The sequence below is a fragment of the Sarcophilus harrisii genome, chromosome 1 (genome assembly GCF_902635505.1).
Source record: "Sarcophilus harrisii chromosome 1, mSarHar1.11, whole genome shotgun sequence".
Classification (NCBI taxonomy): Eukaryota; Metazoa; Chordata; class Mammalia; order Dasyuromorphia; family Dasyuridae; genus Sarcophilus; species Sarcophilus harrisii.
In genome coordinates this window covers 364,734,535-364,742,973 of record NC_045426.1, presented here as the reverse complement: position 1 = coordinate 364,742,973, position 8,439 = coordinate 364,734,535, and positions in this window count along the sequence as shown.

The window sequence follows — 8,439 nt, the reverse complement described above, 5'->3', positions numbered from 1 at the left end:
GTAAATCATCTATCATTGATGTCACATTGCACTGTGAACTTCAAGAGGTCTCCGTGAAAGGAGAAAAAGACTTTAAGGGCCAAAAAACCAGAGGTAACCTGTGATATCTGTTCTTTACATGGATGTTTCACTATCATTGTACTCTGAGTCTGAGCTCACTCTTCACAAGGATCTGTGGGAAAGTTTGTCTCAGATTTGGGGGTGGGAATAGGAAGGGGACAAGGATGTTTTTGTAAGTATCATTCTTGTCATATCTTCTTAGTAAATATTTTTATTAAAAGAGAATTAAGACTACTTATTCAATAAGAAGTAAACTGGTGAAGACTTATAAGAGAACACTAAAACCCCAGACTATCTGACTTACTCCTACATTCCCGAGGGACTGTAATAGGCATCTTTGGGGATGCTAACTTGTAAATCTGAGCTCCCAGTTGGGATTGGTTTCTAGAGTTTATTGCATCTGAATCTCCCACAGCTCCAGAAAAAAAGATTTTGCAATAGGTAATTAATAAATGTTTATTGAATCAAAATGTTAAATTATAATACAGGGAACTTTTCAGACAAACATACAAACTTCAGTCATTTTATATTTTGGATTTTTTTCAAACCAATTCATGAAACTTCCCTTTCCCTAGCAAAATTGCTTCACTGAGTTACTGCCCAAATGTGCCATATCCAAAGATAGCTCTGCCTTCAATGACCGCATGTGATCTCCCTCTCCTTGTTTTAGTTAAACTATGAGCAATTTTCCAAAATCCAGCTTAGAGATTTAGATTGGATTGTATCTGACTTCCTATGTGACTTTAGTTAACTCCTATAATTCCTGTGGGGTTGGCATAAATGACCTCTATGATCTTTTCCAGGTTTAGATTGTAAATATAAAGCAAGAGGGATGTTGTGGAGAGGGGGTAGCATAGGACCCTAGAATAAAGACACAGTTCTTGGCTTTCAAGGGGGGGAAATAAAGAAAAAATGAGGCAGGAAGTGGAATGGAACATGTAACCTCAGCCTAGATGAAATTCAAACATCAGATTAGTTGGGGACTCAGGTTGTCAGCATTATTTTCTCCCCATTCTAAAAGTGTGCCAGACATTGATATTCTAAGTCTGCAGTAAGAAAGGAAGTTGGGGGGTGGGGGAGCAGAAAGGGGAGGCATGGGACACAATTTACCATGGCTGAAGGAACAGAATCTGTTCTGCATCAAAGTTCCCAAGTCAGTTCTTGATTAGAAACCAAACTGCACAGAGAGTTGAGGACTATAGCAAAGCACCTTGGTCTTTAAGGGGACACTTTAAACAAAAATCATAATTCTCTACCAAGAGCTCTCTAGTGATATTTGCTAATAGAAGCCGAGATGCTAAAAATAATCTTAGGAGAAAAATACAAAAGCAGTACTGAGACATAGTCTCCATTAAAAATAAATAAATTATAAAGCAATGAAAAGGAATATTTTCCCAACTTAGTTTAACTCTTAGGTATGTGTTTTCATTGGATAAAATTCTAAATAATTAAAGAGAACATACTTAGGATTTTTTTTCAGTGCCCCACAGGCAAGCCTAAAATTAAGAAGCTCACCTATGTGTAGTGTACTAGAAACACTACTGAATATAGTGTAAAAAAAAAAGACCTGGATTTAAGGAACAGCTAAATAGTACAGTGGATAGAGCACTGACCCTAGAGTCAGGGAGATCTGAGTTCAAATTTAGACTTGCTAGCTATGTGATTCTGGGCAAGCCACTTTACCTGGATTGACTCAATAACAACAACAACAAAAGACCTGAATTCAAGCCCTAGCTCTGCATTTATTACCTGTGTGCTCTTGGACAACTGGTTAATCTTTTTGGCTTTAGTTTTCATACCTATAACATTAGAGAGTTAGATTTGATAACTTCTTTCTCTAACCTGGGCAGCGAGGAGGGGTCAGGAGTTGAGAAAAGAAATAAAGAGAAGCAGCAGCTGGTGAAAGGATCATCAGTAGGTTGTGCTCATTATGTAGAGTATGTTCCCAGACTAAGGACACCAAGAGGAAGTGAAAAAGATTTACTACAATCTCTGCCAAGTATTCTCCATCCTATATTGCAGTAATACTGCAATTTACCATATATCTGCTCCCTTGGAAGCATGGGGTGGGGTGGGATGGATGACATTCTGGCAAGAATAGACATCCTGACCTTTTGGGGATAGTCTTGCTTCAAACCTGAAGGATACTTAGCTTGATCTTGCTAAGTATGGATAGAAAGGGGAAATATACAGTTTAGGAAATGGTAGATACATGGAGGTAACAGGGTCAATATCAAAACCTTTGTAGACCAAGATCGTTATGAGTGTAAGAGGAGGACATATACATTTCCTGAAATTTATAGAGGTCTTTTACCTATACTATCCCCAAAAGTCATGACCTCACATTCTGGAAGTGATTCTAAGGCAACTGTATCATATTCAAATAGAAACAAATCCTGCTGGCACACATTGACTTAGAAAACCACAAATTAACAGTATCTATGTTGTATTGTATTTTTTGTTTGTTCCTTTAAACATTTCACAATTACATTTTCCAGATTCTGGTGGGGGGTTATACTCAGTTTTGCTGACTTTGTGCACAGGAGATTGATATCTCTATACCTAAGGGATCCATTTGGTTTGATCCAGTAGAATAAAGAGGGAGAGAGAAAAGCATAATGTCATCATAAAATAATGATAATTTAGGCAGGAAAATCATATGAGGAAAACCATTAAATCTAGGTTCAAATTCCATCTTTAAAATTAAATCCCTATGTAATCTTGGGTAAGTCACTTAATTTCACCAAGGTTTCTCCATCTGTAAAACGAGGGTGTGGATTAGATAGCTTCTGAGAGCTTTCCCAGCTTTAAATCTATGATCTAATGATCTCACTAAATGCTTACTATTCTTTTTGTAGTGTAGTCATGCTGACAGAGACCATGCTGATTTTCCACACTTTTTATTTATGGCTATGAATTTCATTTCCTCCTTCTATCCTGCCCTCTGAATTTGATATTCCAGTGTATCTTGCCTTGTTATATAACATAGCCTCTGGTTTATTCTCTTTCTAATTATAACTTGAACAGCCCCTCTTCACTAATCTAGGCCCTGTTAGATATCCATAATAATTATCCTTCATTGGTCCTATCCCTTCTAAAAGTCTGCAGATTTGTCTGTTATCTCTCTCTTTGCCTGGGGAAAAGAGAGTCATGATGTTCCATTGGCCTTTGGATAAGGAAACATATCATTTTAGACATAATCCTGAACCAATTGGTAAATCTTTAACAAAATAAATAAAAATTTGGTAGAACATAGATAGCATCAATATGATTTTCTAAGTCAATATCAGGGATTCTTATTTATTTTTAATGACCCTATTTCTTTTTACATTTGACACTATTACTGCCCAATTCAGAAATCTCTACAATATTCTTGATAAATACTCTAGTTAAAATCCTTTAACACGTCTAGTGATGTAGATCTATTTCCTTAGAAGGAAGTACATTCCATTTTTAGTCAATTTTAATTATTAAAAAGATCTTCCTTTCTTATATTGAGCTGGTTTCCACTTTTCTAAAATTTTTGCCTATTGTTTCTAATTTTGCCTCTAGAAAAACACAGGGTACATATAAAAAGAGTCGTTTTTTTTATATAGTTGCCCTTTGAATACTTGAACATAGATACTGTCTCTCCCACCCCCAGTCTTAAGATTTCCTTTCTCTAGGTCTCCAAATCCCAATCATTCAATCCTTTTGAAATGAAATGTTCTTCTATTTCTAAGTATAGAAGGTATTAGTGTTGGGTAAGGAAACGTTCTGTAATTTGAGAACATAGAACAAGGAGGAAGTAAAAGAGATGGATAAGGAGGAGAACAAGGACAGGATGTCAAGTCAACATACAATTATTTTTTTAAGCTTCTATCCTGTGCCTAGTCCTGCCCTGGGGAATGGTTGCCCTGTAGGGAATTAAAATCTCTTGAAAGACCAGATTGACATGCAGGGCAATTTATATCACTGCCCAATTGTATCACACAAGCTCTTAGTGCTATGTTCAAAATGTGTGAATTTCTTAAAAAATGTCTATGTGTTTAAATTTTAATTTCTATTGATTTCTTTTATATCCCTTTCTTACTCAGAGAAAAGTCTACATTTTTAATGCTCATGTCAATATTGTGATTGGGAGTGAAGGGAAGAGCATTTATAAAATCCCCTTTACATGTGCCAGACAACATACTGCCTTAAAAATACAGTTTCATGTAACTTTCACAACAATCTTGTAAGGTTAGTGCTAATTAACCCTCATTTTACAGAGGGTTTTACATTTACATTTTACAGATAAGAGAACTGAGGCAGTTGGAGATTAAGTATATGTGTATACAATTAATCCTCAACTTTCACAGGAGGGTAACATTTTGAGAAAATGAGAAAAGGAAAAAAAATAAAACCAAGGACGTTGACTTGTTGATCCTATGGGAAACAGAAAGTTAGGTTCCTATCCACACAAAACTTTAATCTTTCTCTAGAGATTGTTGAAAATACTCTTTTCTGTATGCAATCCTTAAAAAAAAAAAAACATCAATTCTGATAGTATTCACCTTTCCTAATGCTGTAACCTTGAAATAATCTGTAAAATGCAGTATACAAAATAGATTCGGTTAACATATAAACATTTTTCTTGCTAGGTAATTCCCTAAAATTCAGTGACCTTTTTGTACTAACAGCTTGATTTCTCATTGATTTCAGACAATATTCACTTGTCATACACACAAAATCTATGGTGCCATAAATACAGGATAGCAACTAAGATCCATAAAGCTTAAAGTTTTTAAAACCTGAATCTTACCTTCTACTGTGTCAGATGGCATTGGGAGAGCATTGTTTCCTCATCATGAAATTGAGAAGTTACTTTAGTACTTTCTAGAATGGATTCATGAACATACCTCCTTTTTTGTCGACATAATGTCAAGTCATCAACCCCAAATTCCTATCAACAGTGGCTGTAGACATTGCATTTTGAAGATTATTTAACGCCTTTATTTTCTCACCAAGTTTCATTACTAACATTACAAGCTTGGGCTTAGAGTCCACAGGACTTGCACTACACTTTGAGGGCATAATTGCAATCCAAAATTTGAGTTTTAAAGATAAACTATGAAAATATTCAAGGAATACGTTGTAAAGAGTATGGTTTTTACAATGATCTGATGAATAAAATTAATGAAGTACCTAGGAGGCTACTAGCCTCTCCTCAAACTTGTACATCATGTGAATGTTTTTAAGTCCCCACAATAAATGAGAATGTTAAGAATTGATTCTCATTCTCTCTCTCTCTCTTCTCTCTCTCTCTCTCTCTCTCTCTCTCTCTCTCTCTCTCTCTCTCTCTTTCTCTCTCTCCATATAAATATATATACACACACAAAACATGTATGTATAGGTACCAATGGCATGACCAATGCCAGAATTTGTTTTATTTTGACTGTATGTATTAGTCAGCTAAGCTAAGTGGATAGAATATTGGACCTGGAGTCAGAAACACGAGTTGAAATTTGTTCTCAGACACTTACTAGTTATGTGATCTTCGGAAAGCCATTTAATCCTGTTTGCCTTAATTGATTGGAGAAGGAAATGACAAATCATTCTAGTATCTTTGCCAAGAAAACCCTATGGAGAATATTGGCATGCTATGGTCCATGGAATCATAAAAAAATTGGATATAACTGAATAACAACAATAATTTGCTATAAGAGTTTTATTTTTCTTTCTTTTTCAATGGGGAGAGAGGAAGGAGAAGAAGAAAAGGTTGATTTGCATTATTTGAAAACAATGCAATTTAATAAAGAAAAAAGTAGTATGTGAGATGATTTTTAGTGACATCTGTGGTATATGGGGTTGTGGGGAGAAGCACAAGTGGATGCAGGGCAGTGCAGTGCAGTGCCCACTGCTTCCACCTGACCAATCATTCTAATCCCAGACACCTGGATAACTATCGACCTGAGCTGTAGCAAAGTGCATTGAGAACTGGCTCTGGAGTCAGAGGGTCTAGTTCAAATCCTGCCTGTGACACTCATGACCTATGTGACCTTGGGCAAGTAATTGCATATTCCCAAGCCTCAGTTTCCTTGTATGTAAAATGAGAGGATTGGACTAGATGGCCTCTGATGTTCTTTCCAACTCTAGATCTATAAGCACTTCAGCCAAAAGGCTTAATCTAGCCTTGTAGGTGGATGTCATCACCCTTCTCTCCATCCTCAATAGAGAGAATTTATTGCAGTCATCGTCTTCTGGAATGAAAGGGAATAAAAACTTGCTATTTCTCTTCCAAAAGGTTGCAAACTCTGATGGAGAGTGTCAGGAAATATCAAATAATTCTAATAGAGATTATTCAGGAGAGGCTTCTAATTATTTTCATCAACTCATCAAGATATGCTTATTAAGCTCCCATGAAACCTTTGTGCACCATAGAAACCTTAGAAATATTGTTGTTGCACAAGCTATTCTGAAATTTTTGCAATGTTAGTACTCTCTTTCTACCCTATTAACTTGTTGGATTAAAGGAGTGGGAGGACTGAAACTTGCAAATTAATTTGATTTAGAAAATATAATAATAATAATAATAAATATAAAATGATACCTTACATTTATAAAGCCCTTTATAATTTACAAAGCATTTTCCTATCCATTATCTTACTGAAATCTTCCAGAAACCTTGGGAGGTAGGGAGAATAGATATTATCTTCCTTTTTTTAAACTGATGATACTGAAGCTGAAAGAAACAAAATCATTTGCTTAAGATTTTACTGGGATAGAACCAGGGCTAGAATCTTCTTGTCTCCAGAGCTTTTTCTATGACATTACACTGTTGCTGATATTTTTGTCATTAACAACAACAACAATAATGATATATATATACAGTGGAGTATATCTTACTAAAGAAAGAAAAAGACTTTTGATCTAAACCCAGGTAGGAGGTGTCCTTCCATGTCCCTGTTTTTTAAGGAAAGAAATGAGCATGCTAAGTGCTTTGTAAGTATTACCTCATTTGATTCTCACAACAATCTAAATAAATAGATGCTATCATTATTCCCATTTTACAGTCAAGAAAACCGAGGCAGGTGTACTTGCTCAGGGTGGCACACCAGAGTGTGTGAAGCTGAGTTTGAATTTAGGTGCTGTTGATTATAAGCCCCAAACTCCATCCATTGAAGTTTCTAACTGCCTCGGTTATTTCTCCATCACTATAAGAGATTCAGTGCTAAGCTTATTTACCTTTCAAAGCCTGCTCTGACTGCAGCTATCACCTTTGTTCTGATGGCCTGTTGCTTAGTTTTTAAGCTTTGCCTAGCCTTAATCACTTCTTGGGCACTGACTCAATTAAACTGAAACCTAGTTTAAAAAGACCAAAATCTCCCACTGCATCCAGGGCCATCTCCAGTCATCCTGATCTATATCCTGTCACTGGACTCAGATGGCTCTGGAGGGGAAAGTGAGGCAGGGGACTCTGCACAGTTCTCCCTCACTTGAATTCACTTGCATGTCATGACATCACATCCCTATTGTCATAATCCTTTTAAGAATGAAGGACGGAAACAAAAAAGAATGAAGGACAAACAAAAATTTCTGGGAATAATAGTAGGAGTTGCCCCACTGAGGGCCCCACTAAGGACCCAACTAGAACTGGCCAGTTGCACAACAAAGCTCTTTTCTTTTATTTTCACTAACTATGTGGCTCAGAGATGGAAGTCTTAAGTTCAAATCCTGGTTCTGTCATTAATCATCTGTGCTATCTTGAACCCAGTTTACATCTCTGGACACCAGTTTTTTTTTTCTTTGAGAGGAAAGAGCAATTAAATTATGTGATTCTTAAGATACCTTCCTGTTCTAATATTTTATGAAAATTTGGTGATTCTGTGTCCCAAAATAAACTAACCGTTTCTGAAAAACTTCTCTGTTCCACATTCCTTTTTGTTGCCTTGTATCTTCAGCCACAGCTCCTCAATTTCTGTGTTTTGTACGGTCATACCACCATTCTTCTTTCATTCCCATAAGCTAGAAACTTTGGTGCTATCTTTGTTTATCTTTCCTTCCACTTCCTTTTGCCTAATTTGTTTTTAAACTCTGTTGTTCATTCCTTTGAAATATTTCCAAATTATTCTTCCCTTTTTTCTTCTCTTCTCTTTTTCTGATACCCTCTATTCCAGGCCTTCATCTTCTCATTTTTGGATTATGATAGTAGTTATTTGGCTAACATACATGTCTTTTCTCTTAATTTCATCAAGTTTATTAACATTCCCAAAGACCTAAAATATTATCATTATGGCTAATCGCTGCACAGAACAAATTGTGGCTCTTCATACTTCAATAGATGGTTTCATAAATTACTTTGTTAAATACTTCATTGCCTGGCAGTCAATCATTGTGTGATTAGCCTCTCCAAATTTA